We start from the raw sequence: 21,232 nt of genomic DNA, 5'->3' as shown, positions 1-21,232 counted from the left end.
GTGTGCAGTGGTTCAATCTCAGCTCTCTGCAAACTCTGCCTCCTGGGTTCAAGGGATTCTCCTGCCTTAGCCTCCAGAGAAGCTGGGATTGCAGGCATCTGTCACCATGCCCAGCTAACTTTTTTTATTTTTAGTATAGACAGTGTTTTATCATGTTGGTTAGGCTGATCTCGAACTCCTGACCTCAAATGATCCACCTGCCTTTGCTTCCCAAAGTGCTGGGATTACAGGCATGAACAACCATGCCTGGCTAACCACTATGCATTTCTAAAAGGGCGATTCCTTTCCTCACGTCACCCTACACTGAAGCTATACCCATTAAGCAATAACTCTGCATTTCTCTCTTCCCCCAGCCCCTGGTAACCTCTAATCTACTTGCTGTCTATGAATTTGCCTAGACCAGATAGTTCATATAAATGGAATCATACAATCTATGTTGTTTTGTGACTAGCTTATTTCATTTAGCATATCTTTGATTTGTTTTAAATGAGGCTTTTGGGTAAAAAAGGCAAGTCCTGGGAAAATTCTCTCACTGGAGACGGTCAAGGGAAAAAGAGAAAAGAAAGGCTTCTTTGAAGCAGAAAAATCGGAACTCAGTATTGGCTGGTGTGACTTTCTTTTACTTACTAGTCCTGCACATGCTGAAGCTCCCTCCAGATTTCAAGAGTAGGCTTTGGACAGGAACAGCCCTGGATACCTACACCTCATGTGCACCTCCACAGGGTACAAGGTTCTGGCTGAGGCATTCCCTCACCACTGATCTATTGCATGCCACATTCCTACCTTCTATAAAACTGCTCAATGGAGTTTTAAAAGACTTAAGAAAATAAGTGACCAAGAATTGCAAATAAGGCAACCTAAGAAGCAGGGTTTAGAGTTAATTAGCCCTTGAACTGTCAAGCTCAGTTGCATTCAGTGAGTTCTGACGTTTCTGAGAATAATTAGGGACTTGGCTGTCACATTTCACGAAGACCCAACTACTACGTGAACAAGTTCTACCTGCTTTTCCTGCACGATGTCCAGAAACACACACATAAAAGAGCATAATAGCCAGTGCTAATTGCAGATCCTTGGGGTAAGTGTCATGTTTTTGAAGAAATTTTCCTATTTTTGCAGTGAAATACAATGGCTCCACTTAAGGGGTAGAAGCTAGTGGTGCTTTAAAGCCATCTGAAATCACTGGTGATAGTAATAGCCAATATGTACTGTGTGCTTACTATGTGCCAGGCTCTATGCTAAGTGCCACAGAGCCTATGAGGCAGACGTATGTATATATATAATCTCAATTAATAGATGAGGAAACTGAGACACAGAGAGGTTATGCAAGTTTGTCAGAGTCATACAGTGTCTTAGTTCATTTTGTGTTGCTATAACAGGAAGCCTCTACAAAGAAAAAGGTCTATTGAGCTCATGGTTCTGCAGGCTGGGAAATTCAAGGTCGGGTAGCTGCCTCTGATGGCTTCCGGAAAGATCCTCATGCTGAGTCAAAACATCACAGAGAAATGAAAGGGGAACCAGAAGTGTAGAAAGAGCAAAAAAAGGATTACTTCACTTTACAACAACCTGCTCCTGGAGGAACTAATCCATTCCTGCAAGACTAGCCCAGTCTTTCAAGAAAGGCATTAATCTACCCTAATGACTTAATCACCCCTTAAAGGCACCGCCTCCCAGGACAGCTATGTTGTCAATTACATTTTAACATGAGTTTTGGTGGGGACAAACCACATTCAAATTATAGCACATAGGCAAGATCAAACCCAGGCAGTCCAGCTCCAACACTGGTGCTCTCAGCAACGGTGCTCAGTGCTTCTCAGCCTTACCACTAGATTCTGCTGCTGTGGGACCAGTCAGCTTTTCTGGTGTACATTATTAATCTTGTCAGAAAGAATCCATTGATTCCAAAATTGCGCATGATTCTGATTTCTTGCCCTCCAGAAACCGTCATTCAAGTGGGAAATAAATGTTTCTGTAACATCTTTAACTCAGCCCATATTCAAGTGACTGCTTCTTAGTTACCTCCTACCAACTTCATTCACTCATCAAATATTTCTTGAACATTTGCTATGTTCAAGACATTGTATCAAGCTTTATAAGACAGAAAATGATTAGAGCCTTCCCAGGAGGAGCTTATACTCTAGTTGAGGAAATAACACATGTAGTATTTATAAAATAATATAAGACAAGGTAGTATAATACAAGGTAAAGTATAACACAAGATAATCTAATACAAGGTAAAAGTGGTAAGTACCACAAGAAAAATATTTAGGGCTATAGTTATTCAGAAGAGAGAAATGACTTACAGGATGAGTATGAATGTGTGTGTGTGTGTGTGTGTGTGTGTGTGTGTGTGTGTGCACGTGCACTGTGCAAGGTGGGAAAATTTGGTGGAGAGGATAGGAAGAAAAGAGATGAGGAAAAAGGCATCAGAGAAGACTACAAAGAAAGAAATGTGATAAGCTTTTGCTACGGGCTCAGTTATGTTTTCACAAAATTTGTAGGTTGGAGTATGAATATCTGGTACCTCAAATGTGGCTATATTTGAAGATAAGGCCTTTAAAGAGGTAATGAAGTGAAAATGAGGTCATTAGGGTGTGCCCTAATCCAATATGACCAATGTCCTGATTTATTTTTTTTCTGAGATGGGGTTTCACCATGTTGGCCTTATAAGAGGACATTTGGACACAGACAGGCAGAAGGAGGACAACAGGAAGACGCAGGGAGAAGATAGCCACCTACCAGCCGAGGAGAGAGGCCTCAGACGGAACCAACCATGCTGGCATCTTGATTTCAAACATCTAGTTTCCAAAAAATAAATTTCTGTTGTTGAAGCCACCAGTCTGTAGTACCTTGTCATGGCAGCCAAAGCAGACCTGGGCTGATAATATAGCCTTGGAAAAGAGAGCGTTTAGACCTGGGGAGATGTGAGCTGAGGGAGGGAATGGGGGAGCGTATTTGGAACAACTGGATTTTATTTAGAAAATAATGGGGGGCCATTGCAGGCTCTGGGGCAGGAGTAATATGAACAGCAGTCATTCAATGTATTTCATTCATTCAGAAAACCTTTACTGAGAGTCTGCCCTGTGCCAGGCATTGCTAATACCAGCTCCAGAGCCGCAGCTATGAATAAGACACCTCAGCACAGGGCTTTTTAAAGGAACCCATCACTGGGTAAGAAAAAATAATTGAAAATGAATTACACTAAAGAGAGCACGGGGCTGGGGTCGCTCGTTAGCAACCTTCTATCCTGGCCTAACCCAGTGCTTTTCCGTCTTCTTTGGGAAGAGTCTGATATAAACTCCTCAGGGAAGTATCCTCCTCAATATCCACCCCAGCTCCTTGGCCCTGTTCCCAATCGTAGGTAATGGAGCTGCCACGTCTCCTCTGCTCAGCTCGACTAGCCAAGAATATTTGGTTGAGCTTTGCCTCCTGTAGTTAGCATTATGTGACATGGCTTTATTATTCCTTTCAAATATGCATATTAAATTGAGATGTCTTTTCCAAACTCCACATTCTACCAGGAGGTTTTGAAATAACTACTCCCCTCCCCATCCCAAAAGCTCTGCCAATACACCCCTGCACCCACCACCACAGGCAATGGTCTTTTGATAGCAAACAACAACATCTCTGCTAGGTAATGACTGAAAAAAACAAAAAAGGAAAAAAACTATAGAAATAAGATACCTATGGTGACAAATCTTCCCTCAGTGTGACGGGCAGACTAGTAGTTCCCAAAGATGTCCATGTCCTAATCCCTAGCACTGGTAAATACATTACTTTACCTTGCAGAGCTGACTAAATTCCAGGCCCTCAGATGAGTCTGGATTATCCAGGAGGGCTCAATCTAGGCACATAGGTTCTTAAAAAGGAGAAGGCCTTTCCCAGCTGTAGTCAGAGGGAGCCATAACTGTGGAAGGGTGGCCAGAGAGACACACTGTGGCTGGCTTTGAAGATGGAGGAAGGGGCCATGAGCCAAGGGGTGGGAGCAGCTCCTGGAAGCAGGAAAAGATAAGTGAATAGATTCCCCCTGGAGCCCCCCAGAAAGGATCACAGCTCTGCTGATACCTTGATTATTAACCCATTGACACCCATGTCAGAATTCTAACTATAGAGTTGTAAGATAATACATTTGTGTTCCTCTAAGCCACGAATGTAATTTGTTACAAGGCCAGCAGAACACTCATACACTCAATTTGCCATAATTCAAACAAGCTAGACCTTCTTATCTGAAGAATGCATCCTTTCAGGATTGCCTTCGTATTACCTTCCTGTTCACAATACCATTCCCCCATGTGGTAGGCTCATTGGTCTTGTTTTTCCTCCCAGATTCTAAGCTCCTTAGGGGCAGAGACTGGATCATTTATTCCAGTATCTCTAGTGCCAGCATAGTGCCTGCCACGTAGCAGATTTCAGTAACTATACATTAAATGAATGTATGGACGCCCAAAGCTGCTCAGGGCTTCATAAAGCCCCAGTAGAACCTCCACAGAGAGGCACTAGTGGTTCTTTTCAGACATAAAGGGGTCAAATCTGATGTCACCATTGATGTATATATATGTCATTATGTTGAATTGAATTTCTGTTTACTGTAACCATGGCAACAACAAATACCATTCACATGCAGAGAACAGTTAGTTATTTAGACAACCATCAGTGAAGGCCCGGCTTCCTAAGAAAACCTTTGTGCAATGTGACTCTGAGCTCTTTTTCATGAAGTGTGTTCAACAGCAGGGCCTGTTCTAAATGGCTCTCCCTATGTGATTCATTTAACTGGTCCATCCAGCAAAGGCATGGAACCCAGAAACAAAGCTTCATTGCTTTCGATGCACTCCTCATGAAATTATGTCTGTTTTTTGCAAAGAAATGATCATTTCATTCACAATTTTTCACTGGTGGGTAGAAAGCATGAAAGTTGCTTTCTAGGAAAGCTGATAGTGGATAGTTAAAAAAGAAAGAATGCAGCTTCTTCCCCATTGTAACTTTGGTAATTATTTTCAACTGTCATGAGCAGAAACTCAGGGAGCTGGGGCAATAGAGTCTAGAGAAAGCCCTACTGGCCAGGATCTGCTCTATGGTTGCTCCCTCCACAATAAAGCCACTCTGTAAGGGTGCTCTGCAACTTCCCTGCTATTGCTGCTTGACCCAGCAGCGTCAGGCTACAGCTGAGATCCTGCCTCTGGAGTGGCTTCCATCCCTCCCACAAGGACTTGAAGAACTTGACCAGGTACAACCTCAAACCACCCAACACTTGGGCCTTTGGGTAGCTGTTCTCCTTCCAGGTCACCTGTGGGGAGAGTTAGCTTCTCCTTATTTTCTCCGCATACCCTGAGTGCCTCTCATTGGAGACCAGCGTTTTCCCTCCTGATTCCAGGTCCTCTCTGCAATCATTTGCCCATCTCCAACCCTGACTTCAGGTAACAGATTCGACCTTGCTCCAACTATCCCCAAAACAGCCCCGTGAAAGTGTTCCATTCAGGACGGTTTATTTTGGCCAGGCCATCCCAATGAATGACAACTCTCTTTGGTGATGCATCCTTCACTATAAACATCCCGCTGTTGAGAGGCTGCTTGTGTGTACATTTCCAAGTCAGGTGCACTTTTCTTTTTGGTTCCCAGTTCCAAATCCTTGAGCAAGGGCATAACGCTGGCCAGTGATGGTCCTAAATTTATCCCCAAGGGCTGAGGGGAGTAATTCTTTCCCCTCCATATCAAAATAGTCATCTAGCAGGGCCTGTGGTGACTCTAATGTGGCCTGGGCAGTCTCAGTATGGGTTCATCAGGTCTTAGTCAGTAAACAGGAAGTGCATGTTTGCAGAGCAGAGCTGGGAAGCTGCCACACAATTTTTTTCTTCTTGGCTCATGTATGAGTGCTTCTGTGGCTCCAGGTATCTGACGGAGGCATACCAAAATCAAGAAGTATTTAATGAGTCACTAATATAGATTAACTGCTGTAACTTAGCTTGACCCGGAAAGAAAATAGATGGGCTAGCAATGAAACATTTGGAATAAATCCTAAGCCATTACCAACTGTGGTAGGTAGTCATCAGAAGAGCTGAGCTGTTGTCACATGAGGAGAGCCAGGGCAGGTTAGGGGCAGGAGGAGCCTGGGGAGGTCCCCTCCAGGCAGGAGGGCTCAGTGGTGAGCAGCCCAGCACCCTTCAGGGGAGGGCACTCAACAAACATGACCATGCCTTATAGAGGCGGGCCAGGGACAAGGACTGGTGAGAAGGCCCTGTCCAAGTAAGAAGAGAGGCAGGATCCAGCGGAACCCCGACATGAATACTCTGTTTAAGAGGCAACATCTCTGGAGAAGACCAAGAAGAGACAGATGATGGAGTGGAAAAAATGGACTCTTTCTTTTTTGTTTTTGAAATAGAGTTTCGCTCTTGTTGCCCAAGCTGGAGTGCAATGGCGTGATTTCGGCTCACTGCAACCTCCGCCTCCTGGGTTCAAGCACTTCTCCTGCCTCAGCCTCCCAAGCAGCTGGGATTACAGTGTCCGCCACACGCCCAGCTAATTTTTTCTTGTATTTTCAGTAGAAACGGGGTTTCACCATGTTAGCCAGGCTGGTCTCCAACTCCCGACCTCAGGTGATCTGCCCGTCTCAGCTTCCCAAAGTGCTGGGATTATGGTCGTAAGCCACCATGCCCCGTCAGATGGACTCTCCTAACCCCTTCATCAAGATGGGATAAAGGGCCAGGTGAAGTGGCTCATGCCTGTAATCTCAGCACTTTGGGAGGCCGAGGTGGGAGGATCACTTAAGTCCAGGACTTTGAGACCAGCCTGGGTAACATAGTAAGACCCTGTCTCTACAAATAATTTAAAAATTAGCCGGATGTGATGGCACACACCTGTGGTCCCAGCTGCATGGAAGGCTGTGGCAAGAGGATCATTTGAGCCCAGGAGTTCAAGGCTGCAGTGAGCCGTGATCATACCATGGCACTCCAACTTGGGCAACAGAGTTAAACATTATCTCAGAAAAAAAAGGAGGGGGGATAAAGGAGGAAAATTATAAAAAAAGTGAGCTGACAAGTGCGTATTAGAGGACAGAAGCTGATGATTTGAGAGGAAGCAACCGAAGGTGTACCTGGGAGGCCACAAGTCTTTGGAGCCAGAGGTGTTACTGTGTGTGAAGACACAGCTCTAAAGAAGGTACCTATTTTGCCCAAACATAATCAGCCAAGGATAGTGTCCTGCTGCCAACCTGTATTGGCAAATGACCAAACCCCCCTCATCCCTCTAAAACTCCTTTTCCCTTCTTAGACTCCCCCCCAGTAGGTTTTGTACAATGGAGGAGGCGACTGGACTTTACTAGCAATCTGTCTCCATGGTCCTTGTTATAAACAAAGGGATCTTTAATCGGAGAGCATTTCCCCACCCAGTCGTCAATGTGACATATATGCCAACATCTTGCAACTGATAAGCTATACAATAAAAAGAAGGCATAAGGTTTCTTATGCAAATATATGTTCCTTTGAACACAGTGAAATAGACAGCTTAGAGCTGTCTTTCAAGCGATTGATGTCCAAATTGATAGCCCAGCCCTGGACAGAAACAATCAGGATGGCCTCCCGTCAGAGATAGTCCCGTGGTGGTGAGCCAGAGGTCACCAAGCCACAGGATAAACCTGGTACAGCGTAACAGGAAGGGCTGGCTAGATTATGGAATTAGAGAATGTACATGGCACTTAAAGATAAAACACAAAACTGTAAAGAAATGTACCCTTTTAGGGGGCTGCAATAGGCCACACCCCCAGAATCCCAAGAGGTTCTCCTGTGGAAAATTTGAAATGCTTTGCTTATGGACATATAAGGAAGTCTCACCTAGCTCAGCATCCCATATTCTCACTTTCATCGCCCCCCCCTTGATGAAAAAAATCAAATATCATGTGTCATCACAGACAGAGAAAAAGCACAACGTCTAAATGAATACAAGAAACACGAATCCAAAATGCATAGAGAACATAGCTGCACACCCTCTTTCACCCTCTTTCACATTAAAAAAACAATTAACAGCAACCTCAGCTAACAAAGCAAAAGGACACATGGGGTAATCCAGTGATCCGACAGGGCCGGGGCATGGCTCCTGACAAGGTAGTCTTTGTGGGAGGGTGTAGAGTAGCTCCACCCCGGCCAGATCAAACATGAGGGCTGTAGGCTTAACATCTTCCCAGATGTCTTCAGCTTTCCTTCCTTCTTCTGTGGTCCACTGAGAGGCCAGCGGTCCAACCCTGCTTCACTCCCCTCTAGAAGACATCCCGGAGGCTCCCAGCCTGCCAGCTCCTCTGGAAACACTGCCTCGTCACACACCCTGTGCAGATACCTGCCAGGTGCCCTATTCCCTCCTAGATCCCATTTAAAATCCCACAATTTAGGGCAGCTGCCCTTCCTAGCCTTATATTACTTTTCTTTTTTTAACCTTAATCTGACCAGGCTATTTGCCAGCCCTCCGCTGCTTTCTTGGATTTTCGTGCACTGTGCTTTTTCCCAGGAATCTCTTCCTGCCTAGCAGAATCTGGAGCTCATTCTTTAAGGCTCAGTCAAACTCTACTACAAAGCCTTGACTAATCCTCTCTCTCCTGTGGTTCCGTCACACTATGACAGTTGTCACATTGCTTTGGACTTTTAGCCATTTGATCTGAGATTCAAAGGCAGCAACTTGAGAGTCAGCCTGTGTTTTACTTATTTTGGTATTTTCCACACTCCTTACACATATGTTCCTTTCTCCTGCTACAACTCAATTTGTTCGCCTTGGACAAGTCACTACATGTAAGACTTGGTGCCCTTATCTGCAAAATGGGGCTAATAATAATCATAAGTCCTTCATAAGCATTGTTATTAGAATTAAATGAATGGATGCAAGTTAGGCGTTTAGTGCACAGCTTGATATAAGAAGTGTTACTTGCTACTGTAACAATATTCTATAAAAATAAATTTTTATTTATTTAATGCTGTAACAGTCTCTTTCCAGCTTTGGGGGCATCTCTTAACTTCCTTCCTTTGTGAAGAAAAAAGTACTTACTATGTTTTGGTGTTCTTATTTCTCGCTTCACATCCAGATCATTTTGAGGGTCTTTAAAGATATTCATGCCTGAGCCCCACCCTCCAAAAATTCTCCTTCAGTGGGTGGAGCCTAGCCATGACCAATTTTTGTTTGTGGAGCATTTCTCTTGCGGATCTAGGGTGGACAACCCCTGCAAATCACTAGATAGCTTATCATTTCTACCAGAAGTCCCTTCAGCCTTGATTGCTAGAGAAACAAGCTGTAATTTAGGGGAATTCAATCTCCAGAATATCCTACTATTAATACCCAGAGATGTACATTTCACCTTCTTTAACTCCACCCCTGGTCATTCCCTCTAAGCTCTCATGATGACTCAGCGTTCTTCCTACCTCTTGGTTTTCCTTCCATTTCCATAATAGTAAAGTACTTGTTAGGATAACTTACTGCTAAGTAATAAAAACATAAAGTAGTGGTGAGTAGAAGGGGAAGAACACATAAAATCTTTCCAACTCTCCATTTCTCATTTCTCCTCCCTAACTCATGATGAGAAATAGGCCTGATCCCATCAGCCAAGAGTGGGGAGGCGTACGCAGGAATGGCCTGGTGCCTGTGTCCACGTGAGCAGCTGCACAGACAGTTGGACGATTACAACAGTAAGTCTAGGGTAATTGCTGTTAGAGAGATGCAGAACCCTATTTTTTTGCCCTGTAGCCACTTAAAAACCTTTGTTCATAATTACAGAAAGAAAGCTTGTACTTCTTACCGGGCATTGGATTTCAGTGGGAATTAGGCCAAAATAGGGACCAGAGAATTGGCCCCACTGCGGCCAACCTGGGAATGCTGAATCAGTCCTGTTCTGCCGACTCAATTCTCTCTTCGAACTGCAAGACTCAGAGTCTAAGCATTGAGACCAGTGGTTCTATTGCCAAGACAAAGGAAAAAAAAAAAAGGCTGATTAAATTTGAAACATGGCAGATAATGCCAAAGGCAGAGTTGATATGATCTCCGAAGAGAGAGAAACAGAATGTGCGTATTGGAAAAATGAAGTCGTGTCATAAGATGACTACTACGAAGCAGTTGTTCTGAAGAATCCCCCTTTATCTGTGTCCTCTTAGATGTCCTCTTTCTTTGTTCCCTTAGACTCTTCTAGTTCTGGATGGTCTCTGGTCGTTGCTGTTGTTTTTCTAATAGCCAGAGGAATGTGACTTAAAAATCCACATGAAAGGCCCATGAAATATCAAGGTGATTCTGAGGATGGCTCCACTTGCTCCAGAGCCCAAGTTCTGGCTTAGGTAGAGGATACCCCAAGGAGACTCAAACCACAGATCCAACTTTGAGCTGCTCCCAAAAGCCCCAAAATGCCTTCAGCCCAATCCAGACAGGCTTAAAAGATTAGTTGGACAGAGTCTTGGACGTAATTTTTACAGGTTAGGAAACTAATGCCTAGAGAGGGTAAGTAAGCCACCCAGATCGCATATGCCCGCAACAGAGACAGGCTGAGCGCCTGACTTCTAACAGCCATGCACTTGCTGGATTCCTTCTCTGAGCTGGGGAATGCCAGGCTAGCCCCAGAATGGCCTGTGGGGCTGGAGAAGAAGACTGTTCCCAAGCCATATACCCCATGGCCCTCCAGTTTTGGGTGAATGCTTTTGAAAACTTCGTCTAGGCACTGATTACGCAAACAAAACAGAAGAAGTGGAGACTGAGTGAGCCAGCCAGAGAGGACATTCTTTATGTATGAAGTCACTGGCTTTCATTGCAAGCTACTCACAGAAACAAGGTTCTTGTGTGGACTGCCACAAGTAAGGTTCTCCAAGGCCTTGAGCTGCAGCAGAGAAAACGTGAAACATCTACAAAATGTTCTGCGGCTTTACTCAGCTCTTTAAACTCAAATATTTGTTTTGGATCAGGAAATGGCTCAGGGCATGGACACAATCTGACCAAGTGTGTGATCCCGGTGCCACGTGGCCACAGCATGATTCAGGATTTCTCCGACTTTAGCCACTCCTCTAATTATCAACAGCACCTGAGTCAGACTCCTGGCGTCCTGGTGGAGCCAGGACCCACCCTTCCACTGCCAGCCTGTCTCCAGGGTCGAGTGCAGTCCAGCGCCCCCTGCTGGGCACCCTCTCTTGTTCCTCTCCAGCTGGGTTTGCCAGCCTGGACTGGCTGCCCAAATTCAAGACATGGCAGCTAATGCCATGTGTGACTTAAAGGCTCTCCACTTTCTGTTTTACAGGAGGGTCCGTCTGCTTAAGATGCTCAGTGTCTGGGGATGCCATATTTTTCCTGTCGCCAGCCCCTCTCAAAAGAAGGAAATTCATTTGGGAGTGGTTTGGGGTGGATGAGGACATCCTTCCTTCACATCTTTGGTGTCACCGAAACAGGTGGAATTCCTGGCTGGAGGCAGGTGACGCTCCGGTGAGCACATCCGAGGCAGCAGGCGTAGTCTGCTCACTTCGCAGCTGAGAAGGGGGAGAGGTTTTGCCAGCTGCCTCATCAAATGGAATGCAAACAAACAGAGAGGAGAGCTCTGCTTACTCATCACGCCCTCAGCTACTCCAGGCCTGCTCCAGGGTGCTCAGAGAAAAAGAGGGCAGCCCTCTGCCAAGCAAGGCTCCCTGGTGCGTCTTTCCAGGGAGGAAGGACTCCTCTGGGAAGAACTCCCGCTAGGGCACTCCGGGCATCTGGATTTCCAGCTGTACTCAGCAAGGAGTGGCCACAGAAAGTTCTGAGTGCTTCTTGAAGGAAAGCATAAACCATCAGCAGAGAGGTAGAGACAGAGAGAGAGAGAGAGAGAGAGAGAGAGAGAGAGAGACAGAGAGAGAATGGGCCTCCCAGCCTACAAAGTCCCTGCACTAGAAGTAAGGACATCAAGCTTGAGACCTCGAAGCTGCAGCCGTGCACACCCATTCTCCCAGCAGCTCATGTCTGCAACTCCTGCCACAGAGAGGGGCCTTCCACCCCACAACCGAAAATAAGACTTAAATGCACATACCCCTTTGATGGAAAAACAGTGACCTTCAAACCCATTGAAACAAGAAGTCACTGATTTTAAATCCTTTACTGAGATTGATAAGGTTAAAGGATTATGTGTCAGGTGGATGTGATCCACCGCCACTACACAAATTGGGCTAGGGCTTACTCTTCTCTCATTAAAAAACCTGATTGACTCCCCCAACGTAGGTAGAATGCACCCTCTCCTCTTTGGATTCTTTATTATCTTCCTTAGTGATGTTGTGAGGCTTTCTCAGGACTAAGCCTGCAAGTTGTCTATTAACCCAGCTTTCCAGTGGAGACTGCCTAATATTGACCAAGTGCTTTAGAGAGTCATATCATCTGTGAGCCGGCAGAGATCCAGAACTCCAGTCCAGCACTCACATTTTACAGACAAGGAAGGCAGTGCCAGGGCCTTAGCCCGGCTTCACAACTCTTTCTGTGGTTCTCTTGGTGACTGACAACAAAATGACACCTCCCTATTCTGGTCTGGCTTGGGCTCTGGCTGCTGGTACAGAACTGGCCGAAATCCTTCCTTTCAAGCTTTCTGGGTAATGGAAACCCTGCTTGACTAATTAGGGCCCACCTCTCTGGAACTCCTGAATCACTGCCATTCATTAAAGATAGAAAAGCGTTTTCTCCCCCCTAATGAAGGAGAACTGGAATAATATAGATGAGTCACACACACTGAAAACTATCATGATATTCAAGAAAGGTTACCTTCTCTCACACCTGCAGACCTGCGAGGGTGGATTTAAATCTATACCCAGTTCCTCTCCTTGGGCTCCAACTGTGGCAAGAGGGTTTGTTGCTGGTTGTTTTTTGTTTTTTTTTCTTTTGCTCCAGTTCCTTGTTGTAGGATGGGGATGTGGGTTCTGTTTTAGGAGGTATGGATTTCGTGGGCAGATGGTGTGGAGGAGGTTAGAAGAAAAGCAATACACACACACAGAAACACACACACACCACCCCCACACACATTAACGCACACACACAGAAACACACACAAACCACCCCACACACATTAATGCACACACACAGAAACACACACACACCACCCCACACACATTAACGCACACACACAGAAACACACACACACCACCCCACACACATTAATGCACACACACAGAGACACACACACCACCCCCACACACATTAATACACACACACAGAAACACACACACACCACCCCATACACATTAATACACACACACAGAAACACACACACACCACCCCACACACATTAATACACACACACAGAAACACACACACACCACCCTCACACACATTAATACACACACAAAAACACACCCCACACAAGCACATATGCACACACTCACACCACACAAAGACACTATATACTCACAACACACATAAATGCACATGTAAACACACACATAGTCTCACACACATACAAACACTCACAGTCATACACCCACTCACACTACACACAAACACAAATATACAAATATGCACTGACATTCTCTCTCACACACACACTCTCCCATACACACTCTCACAGAAACACACTCACACACATACACACTCACACACATGCACCCCTTTGGTTGCCACAGACCTTGGTGTTTGTTCCTAGTGGCTGAGTTGTGAGACTCTGTTTTGAATGTGGGAATTGCAAAGAGCAAAGGCATTCCTCAGGTTCAGGCCAGCACCAGCCAACGGGAGCCGCGGGAGAAAGAGAGAAGAGGTGATTTTATTCTCTAAGAATAACTTTTGAAGTTGGAGCTGGATTTTGCGTATTCACCTTGGTGATGTCACTTTACCCCGCTGTTTCTCAACACACAGTGCCTCTGAGGAGGCTGATGCCAGGCCTGCGAGGTACACCCTTAGCCACTGCTATGATGTCAGTTTTTGGTGACAACTCATGTTCTGGATGCGCCATGGCTGACCAAGTTTGACAGGGTAGATAGCACACATCTCCAGTTTGAAAGTCATCATAATTCTTGGAATGTAGAGAAAAGTCATAAGGAGTGGTTCATAACTTCTTAGAATGATTATGCTTCCCTCTAATGATGTATAAGCAGAAGACAGCAGCTTTGGAAGATGGGAGTAATTCAGGACTAACCAGGGACCCCTAGATCTGGAAGAAGGAAGCGAAGTTAGTGCTGTCTTCAAAGCTTTCAATATTTCCTTAGATTTTAGTGCACCTTCAATCCAAAAACATAACTAAGGATATATTTGCTATGGGGAGTGGTTTGTTAAATTAATGCTATGTTGGCCAATTTAAAAAGAAAGATATGAAATGGCTCCACAAGCTGTAGAACTACACATGGGAATTAGCTTGGGTATTCTGATTTAAGGAAACAAATTCAAGAGAAAAAAAATTCTGTTTTATTGCAAAATTAGAGTTGAAGAAATCAGGTAGGGACAGATGATACTTTCAAAAACACCAAGTTCTATAATCTCCTACCCAGATTTCACAAGCCTTCAGGGTTGTTTTAGTTTTGTCAATGGGCTTAAAGAACTTTATCCAAAACTTCTTAAAATAACATTAAATCCTTTAAAGTTTTTTGTAAGGTGTCAGGGTGCCCTTGTAAAAAAGAGAGAAGGGATTATTATGACATCCAACCAATTATGGCGTATTGCAAGCACCAGAAGTGTAGTCATTACTGAGTTGGATTCTGAACTTCCAACTCAGAACAGACCTGGATTTGCTCTGCAGGGTGTGATATCTTATCAGATTTGGGATTTTTTTTTTTTTTTTTTGTAGTTTGGAATATTTGCACATCATAATGAGGTATCTTGGGGGTGGGACCCAAGTCTGAACATGAAATTCATTTAAGTTTCATATACATCTACGCATAGCCTGAAGGTAATTCTATACAATATTTTAAATGAGTTTGTGCCTGAAACAAAGCTTTCACTGTGTTTTGGCTGCCATCTGTCAGCTAAGGCTGATTAGAAAAGGCCATTTTAGGCCAGGTGCAGTGGCTCACATCTGTAATCCTAGCACTTTGGGAGGCTAAGACAGATGGATCACTTGAGATCAACAGTTCGAGGCCAGCCTGGCCAACATGGTGAAACCCCATCTCCAGTAAAAATACAACATTTAGCCAGGTGTGGTGGTGTGTGCCTGTAATCCCAGCTACTTGGGAGGCTGACACAGGAGAATCACTTGAACATGGGAGGTGAAGGTTGTAGTGAGCTGAGATTGCACCATTGCACTCCAGCCTGGGCAACAGAGCAAAAATTACATCTCAAAAAAAAAAAAAGAATGAATGAATGAAAAAGATATGGCCATTTAAAACATTTAAAAACGTTTTTATTTTTTTAACGTGAGATAACCAGAAACCTTATTAAATCTGAGGCTGATTTTGTCTGGGATAAAACCAGGAAGGGCTTCATTTGAACCCGCCAGAAGACACATTTCAGTTCTGTTCACCAGAACTGTGCATTCCTCAACCAGAAACACAAGACCAATGGAAAATGGGGAGGAGAAAGGAGGGGAGCCTGGATGGAGGGGAGAGATCTACCTGCCTTAGCCTGACTTCCCTAGAAAGCAGAGCCTGAGGCAAAGTATGTGGGCTACTTCTAGAGTGAAGAGTGTCTTCCTAAGGACAGAAGAGCGGGGGAAGTGGGCAACAAGGAAGGGAAAGAGGGAGAGCCCATAACATGCTCTAACGGAGCTTGCTACTGCTGGTTGTTCAGCTCAATCAATGATGCGATACTGCAGGTCCATCTTCTGACAGGCCATGTGAACAGCTGCAGCTCCGGACAGGCCTTCTGTGGGAGGAGAGGGAGAGAGTTTAGCCATTTGCTGCCTTCGTATATGAGTCAAAGGTTAGCACTGCAGGTGATGGCTCGCCTTGCTTCTGGTCGCACACATGCATGCACTGTGTGATCCCTGGATGTCTCATGACAGAGCTCAGCAGAGAAGCCCCAGGCTGGAGGTGAAGCACTAAGCAGTTGCTCATGCAAGTCTAGGATGGGAGGCAGTTTCAAGCTCCTGAGAAGTTGGTGACAGAACGTGGGGAGCTGCACAGCACAGCACCAGCTGGAACAGAAAAAGGGGCCAAAGACCTTAGAGGAGAGACCCAGAGAATCTGAGGGGTGGCACAAACCTCTACCTAGATTTCTGTTGGAAACGTGACCTTTTCCGTCTTTGAGTGTGATGGGATTGGGCATCTACTGATGTTCAAAAGTGGCAGACTGCTTGCTGTTTCTCCAGTATTCATTTCCCTCTTCTTAGGAACAGAGCCCCCAGTTTGTAACTGTGCACTTGGCTTCACAGGATGAAGACTGACTATATGTTTTCCAGCCTCCTTTGCTGATTGATGTGACCATGTGACCTAGTTCTGACCAGTGAGATGCAAGTGGAACTGACATGTGCAACTTCCGGTTTGTGTCCTTCAATGAAAAGGACATGCTCTTCCTTGTTCCTCTCTTCTTTCAGGTAGCTGGAATTCAGATGTAATGGTTCGCACTCCAGTGGCCCTTGTGGACCACGAGGTGACCTTGGGAATGAAAGCTGCAGGTGGTAAAACAAAAGTCATAAGGAGCCTGAGTCCCTGTCACTACAGTCACCAAACCATCCCTGAATTGCTTACCTACAGACTTTATACAGTGGAGAGACCTAAATTTTTGCTTTACTTAAGGCACTGCTATTTCGGATTTCCTATTCCTTTGGCTGAACTTTCGTTGTTGCTGTTGTTGAGACAGAGTCTCTATCACCAAGGCTGGAGCGCAGTGGGTGTGGTCACGACTCACTGCAGCCTCGACCTCCTGGGCTCAGGTGATTCTCCCACCTCAGCCTCCCAGGTAGGACTATAGGCATGCACCACCACATCTTGCTAATTTTCTTTTTGCATTTATTGTAGAGATAGGGTTTAGCCATGCTGCCCAAGCTGGTCTCTTTGGCTCAAGCAATCTGCTCACCTCAGCCTCGCAAAGTGCTGGGATTACAGGCATGAGCCACCACGCCCAGCCCCTTTGGCTGAACATAATCCTGAATGATATGGCATTCAAAGCAGGGAGGATATAAATAGAAGAGGAGCATAAGGATCCACTTTTAAAAATGACTCTCCTTTGTGTCCCACGACCCCTACCTGCTCCTAGCACCTTTGGCTACCCTGATGATAAAGTTAACACAGTCATACCTCACTGATATTGTGAGTCCTCTGCCAGACCACTGCAATAAAGCAACATCACAATAAAGTGAGTCGCACATGTTTTGGCTTCCCAGTGCACATAAAAGCTATGTTTAAAGTATACTGTAGTCTGTGCAATTGCATTGTCTGTAAAAACAATGTACATACCTTAATTAAAATACTTTGTTGCTAAAAAAAATGTTAATGATCACCTGAACCTTTAGCAAGTATTCATCTTTTTGCTGGTAGAGGATACTTTCTCAATGTTGATGGCTGCTGACTGATCCGGGTGGTGGTGGCTGAAGGTTGGGGTGACTGTGGCAATTTCTTAAAATGAGAAAACAGTGAAGTTTGCTGCATGAGTTGATTCTTTCTTTTATGAAAGTTCTATCTGTAGCTGTTTGATAGTATTTTACCCTTTGTCAACTACGTTTTTGGAATAAATCCTTTGTTGTCATTTCAACAATGTTCATAGCATCTTAAGAAACCACTTTCCTTGCTCATGCATAAGAAGCAACTCCTCATCCCTTCAGGTTTGATCACGAGATTGCAGAAATTCAGTCTCGCCAACAGGCTCCTCTTCTAATGCTAGCTCTCTTGCTATTTCCAGTGACTTCCTCCACTGAAGTCTTGAACCCCTCGATGTCATCCAGGAGGACTGGAATCAACTTCTTCCAACTCCTGTTAGTGTTGATATTTTGACTTCCTCCCAGGAATCATGAATGTTCTTAATGGCATCTAGAATGGTGAGTCCTTTCCAGAAGGTTTTCAATTTACTTTGTCCAGATCTGTCAGAGGAATCACTATCTATGCAGTTATAACCTTACAAAGTGTACTCCTTTAATAATAAGACTTGAAAGTCAAAATGACTCCTTGATCCATGGGCTGCAGAATGGCTGTTGTGTAAACCGTCAGGAAAACAGCGTTCATCTCCTTGTGCATCTCCATCAGAGCTCCTGTGTGAACAGGTGCACTGTTATGAGCACCTAAGTGCTGAGTCATATTTTGAAAGAAATATTTTTTTCTGAATGTGATATCTTAACCTTTGGGTTAAAATATTCAGTCAACCATGCTGTAAACAGACGTGCTATCATCCAGGCTTTGTGTTCAATTTACAGAACACAGGAAGAGTAGACTTAGCACCATTCCTAAGGGACCGAAGATTTTTAGGATGTTCTTTGAGCACTAGCTTCACCTGGAAATCATCAGCTACATTAGCCCCTGAGAAGACAGTCAGCCTGTTCCTCGAAGCTTTGAAGCCAGGCATTGACTTCTCTCCAGCTATGAAAGTCCTAGATGGCTTCTTCTTCCAATAGAAGGCTGTTTTGAATACACTGAAAATCTGCTGTTCAGAGTAGCCACCTCCATCAATGATTTTAGCTAGAGCGTCTACATAACCCGCTGCGGCTTCTATGTCCGCACTTACAGTTTCACCTTGCACTCTTATGTTATAGATGTGGCGTCTTTCCTTAAACTTCATGAACCAACCTCTCCCAACGCAAACTTTTCTTCTGCCACTTACTTACCTCTCTCAGCCTCCACAGAACTAAGAGAGTCAGGGCCTTCCTCTGGATTAGGCTTTGGATAAAGGAAATGTGGCTGGTTTGATCTTCCACCCAGACAACTCAGATTTTCTCAACATTTCTCAAACACTTTTCATTTCTTTCAAGAAATTTTTTCTTTGCATTTACAACTTGGCTAACTGTTTGGAGCAAGAGACCTCACTTTCAGCAGAACTTGGTTTTTGGCATGCCTTCCTTACTAAGTGGAATGTTTTCTTTCTTTTTGAGACCGAGTATCACTGTCACCCAGGCTGGAGTGCAGTGGCATGATCTCGGCTCACTGCAGCCTCTGCCTCCCAGGTTCCAGTGATTCTCCTGCCTCAGCCTCCCGAGTAGCTGGGACTAGAGGCATGCACCACCATGCCCAGTTAATTTTTGTATTTTTAGTAGAGACGGGGTTTCGCCATTTTGGCCAGGCTGATCTCGAACTCCTGATGACAGGTAATCCGCCCACGTTGGCCTCCAAAAGTGATGGGATTACAGATGTGAGCCACTGCACCCGGCCAAGAGGAATCTTTTCTAGATTTTGAATTCAAGTAGGAGACATGCAACTCTTCCTTTCACTTAAGTATTTAGAAGCCGTTGTAGGGTTATTAATTGTTTTAATTTCAATATTATTGTGTCACAGGGAATGGGGAGGCCCAAGGAAAGGGAGAGATTTGGGGTAACGGCCAATTGGCAGGGCAGCCTGAATGCATACATTTATTGATTAGGTTTGCTGTCTTATTAAGTGCTGATATCGAAGCTGCAGCGGGTTATGTAGACATTTTAGCTAAGATCATGATGGAGGTGGCTACTTTGAACAACAGATTTTCAATATATTCACAACAGTCTTTTGGGGTGCAATTGGTGGTACCCCGAAACAATTACAATAGAAACATCAATGATCACTGATCACAGACCATCATAACAGATATAATAATAATAATGTAAAATATGGCAAGAATTACAAATATATGACACAGAGTCACCAAGTGAGTAGCTGTTGTTGGAAAAATGGCCCTGATACACTTGCTTGGCACAGGGTGGCCACAAACCTTCAATGTGTACAAAACACAGTATTTGCAGAGTGCAATAGAGCAAAGCACAATAAAACGAGAGACATGCCCATCATTGCTACAACTCTGGGGCAGGCATCATCAGGCACTGTAGCTATGGTATCTCACGGAATACTTCAGATGCTTCTAGGAAGTAGGCATAATTACTACCTCTATGGCCGTTTTCCATATCTGCTCTTCCTGCCCCCAGCCTTGCTCCACTGCAGTCCATTCTCTACACAGTGGCCAGATTGTTTCTCCCCCATACATCATCTCACCTCACCCTTCTGCTTAGAATTGCACCATGACGTTTTAGATCTATAACGTTGTCACCCACCATAGTGACTTATAAAACAAAAGTAACTTCTGCCTCTGTTGATGAGGAATTCAGGAAAGACTTGGTCTGGTAGTTCTCCCTGGGAGGTCCCTACCACGGTTCCAGTTGTGAGTTGGCTAGGAGTGCCGTCATTTGAAGTCATGATGGAGCTAGACAGCCTGCTCCTGAGATGGCCCAATGGCACACCTGCCTGGGAACCTGGGACTGGCTGGAGAATGGAGGGCTCTGTCCTCTCCACGCAAGCTTATCCAACAGAGATGCTGAGGGTAGGGTGTGGCTTCCCCTGTGGGAGCAACGAAGGTGCCAAGATGGACCTGTTATTGCCTTTTATATGCCAGTATTGGAAGTCACACCCCTTCATGTCCACCATATTCTAGTGGTACGGGAATTTACAAATATCTGCTTGGGTTTTAGGGGAGAGGACATAGACCCTGCCTCCCTACGAATTTGTGTCAATCATCAGTGGTGGGATGGGGTACATATTGGGGTTTATGTTGGAGTCTGGGGAACATAAAGCCTGTGTCCAGAACCATAGCACTGTCTTACCCCTACACAGAACACTCTCTACCCAAAGCCCCTTTGGCTGACATTGCTTTCTGCCATTTCAGCCTTTGCTAAGGCATGAGAAATGTTGCCACATCCATTGCATCTGCTACAAAGGCATGCTAGTTATTATTAGTGATAACAGAATGAAAAGAAAACAGTTGGTTTTGAGCTTCTAACATGTGGTGCGGTTGGCTCTTTCTGAGAAGAGAGATACTGCTTGTGCCCAAGGAATCCCTGAGGGTCCCTATGTGGGACCCCTCATCCCACAGCTTTGTCTCTCCAGGGCTGGCTGTGTCCAGCCGCTTCTGGGAAGTAGAGCATCTGATTGGTTACCCTGTGTCATAAAAGAGATGCCATCTGAAGTAATCTCTTTGTGCAGACTTTCAGAGCACTTCCTCTGGGTCCCACCCCCATAGCCAAGGAATGGATTTGCGTGGAAACATCTGTCCTGAGCATCGAGGTACTACGGTCGTGCAAATGCGAGTCCCAGCACAGACAGCGCGTCCATTTCTATTGAGCCGGCAGGTGGGTTTTAAAGCCAAGTTGCAAATGTCCCTGGGCACAGGGACAGCTGTGTGAGCAAAGGAACAATTTTGTGCCAGGGAGGGAGAGAGGACCAGCTCTAGGGGGGACTACAGGCTCTGCAGG

General features: G+C 45.0%; 1 long non-coding RNA gene across 1 annotated transcript; it reads right to left on the bottom strand.

Annotated features, from left to right (window-relative positions):
- Positions 1-5,463: 5,463 nt before the first annotated feature.
- On the bottom strand, positions 5,464-13,701 carry LOC108310499. Its single transcript, XR_001827777.1, has 2 exons — positions 13,574-13,701; positions 5,464-5,886 (listed from the first exon to the last, which is right to left on the bottom strand). It is a non-coding gene; the product is annotated as an uncharacterized LOC108310499 (long non-coding RNA).
- Positions 13,702-21,232: the final 7,531 nt, after the last annotated feature.

This window comes from Cebus imitator, unplaced genomic scaffold (assembly GCF_001604975.1).
Source record: "Cebus imitator isolate Cc_AM_T3 unplaced genomic scaffold, Cebus_imitator-1.0 Scaffold103, whole genome shotgun sequence".
Lineage (NCBI taxonomy): Eukaryota > Metazoa > Chordata > Mammalia > Primates > Cebidae > Cebus > Cebus imitator.
The sequence above is the reverse complement of the archived record's forward strand: the minus strand, read 5'-3'. Positions and strand labels throughout refer to the sequence as shown.